Raw genomic sequence first — 2650 nt, forward strand, 5'->3', positions numbered from 1 at the left:
AAAAAAAATTATCGTCATCGCGCAACGCGCGATATCAAACACTAGTTTTAGAGAAATAATGAAACAGTTTCAGTAAAATTTAATTAAGTATTATATGAAACAATTTCATAACCATATATGAAACAACTTCATCAAAAAAAGTATTTTATGAAACAATTTCACAAGATTAAATAATTTTATGAAAAAATTTCATAAGATTAAACAATGAAATCGACGGATGAGGGTGGTTTGCACGATTTGTACAAATTGGGTGGTTTGTATTTGATCGCTCATATATATATATATATATATATATATTTGGGATCATGTGAGACGAGTTTTTCCTGATACTCATAAGACAAATTCTCAACCCTTGGATTAGATCAACAATCTGGACATTCATAAACACAAAATTGCCACGAGACTTCTTAATAATCATAAAATTGTCACCGTACAACTTTAGACCATCAGATCATTAGCTTATAAAGTTGATCAATGAACATAAATTGGTCTTACGAGTCTCACGAAAAACCTTTGGTCTCACGTGAACCCAACCCCATATATATATATATATATATATATATATATATATAATCATATGAATTATGTTATCTTAATTAAATAATGGTTGAAATATTAAGATTTTCATTTTTCAACAATAAATCATTATTCACGTTGTCTTCTTACCAAATCTTAATAAAGATAGATAAAAAGATGATAGCTATTTTCTCACATGCTTTGCCTTTGTGTAGACTGAAACCTCGACCACTTGGTTGTTGGCAATGAAAGGAATATCATGGATATATCGGTATACGATCATAAACAAATAATGGGTTGTTTACAAAATATTTATCAGGTAAGTATTTACCAGTAAGAGTCGTTACTCGTTACATATACTTGTCTTATTTAATAATATCCTCTACCGTCAAAATATGGTAAATCTTTTTTCCTAATAAATATTTATTGGATAAAAGCTTTTTTCTTCACTTGTCAGGTAAAATTTTATTTTTTATCCTTGCGTCTTGTCAGGTAAAATTTTCAATTCTTTTCATACACATCCGATAAAATAAATGATATCTCGCAACTGTGTAACGAACCACCTCATAGATTTATTGTATAAAAAGGTCATATATTATTTATTCACAAGTATAATTAAAAAATATAACAAATATATACATAAAAAATCGAAGGGGGTACGTAGTACTCTATTAGGTTTTAAAAGTCAAGTCGCTTCTCTAATCGGCAAGTGGTCCACGTGGATGGGTGTGGTTTACGTGGCAACCTCTCATGGACCCGACGGGATATCCATCTTGAAGATAAATGGACGAAATTTGGAGCATGTTTTTATAGTGCTATAAACATTCCAAAATATAATATTTTTTAGTTTTTATTATTTTAAAAAAGATAAGAAAAACAAAAAACAATCTTTGAACATATCAAACATGTTCAATTTAGAACATAAATAATTATATTGATTTACACCAAGAAACTTTGTGAAGGTATGTTCAGAAGATATTATTTTTACAATTTTTAATAAATCTACTTCAATTTTTTATCTTACTTGATGAATATCAATTTCTATATGTTTAGTTCTTTTATGAAAAACTAGATGTTAGCAATTTGAATAGTCGATCTATTATAATAAAAAAAAAAACAAGTTTGCGGAAGTAAATCCTTTACACATAAACCAGATAAAATGCTAAGAATTCATACGCTTTCACAAGTAGTTGAAGTTATAGCCTTATATTCAGGTTCAGAAGAAGACCTATAAAAAGTATTTTATGTTTTGCTTCTCTATGAGATTAGACGATCTCCTAAAAACAAACGGTAACTGGTTACAGATCTTCTCAAAGAAAGACAGTTACCCTAATCAGCATCAACAGAATCTATTAACTTAAAACCAGTAGACTTAAAAAAATTTATACCTTTACCAAGAGATAATTTTAAGAGTGAATTGTGGATGGTCCCTGTGTTTTGATATATTTTTTGACTATGGTCTTCTGGTATATTTATTGTGGATTTGTTCTTTGTGTATTCAATTTGCTTTTGACATGGTCCCTTTGACTAATGTCTCCGTTAAATCTGTTAAATCAAGGGCAATTTTAATTAGTCATTTTGCCTATTCTTTTGTCTTTTTCCTATAAAAAGGTAAAAATACTTTACACACACACACACACACATATATATATATATATCAAAATAAATAAAATAAGATAATATTTTATGATTTCTTTTCTTTAAACTAAAAAATTAATTATATAAAATACGATTAATTTTATTGTCATAGTATTTTTGCTTATTTGGGTATGAAAACATGGTTGAAATTTATATAGGGATTTGTTCAATTTTAAGTTACAAAGATGATAGTATTAGTATGTATGAGTCTTTCATTTGGTTAAATTCAAAATGATTGATTATGAGTCTTTCATAAGGTATGGTTTTATGATTTGATTTTTTAAGTTAAAATTTTAATTACATTACAAGAATAAAATCATATCTTTTTCCACTATTGCAATAAGATAATACAAATTAAATTGTATTTAAAAGAATTAATTTTAAAAAATTAAACAAAAATCAAGTCATACAATAAGGGGCTGTTTGGCAGTTGCTGAATGATTTATGCAGAATAGTTAAGAGGTCAGAATGGTTAAGAGGGTCAGAATGGTTAAGT

This window comes from Cynara cardunculus (assembly GCF_001531365.2).
Source record: "Cynara cardunculus var. scolymus isolate 2C chromosome LG 10, CcrdV1, whole genome shotgun sequence".
NCBI lineage: Eukaryota > Viridiplantae > Streptophyta > Magnoliopsida > Asterales > Asteraceae > Cynara > Cynara cardunculus.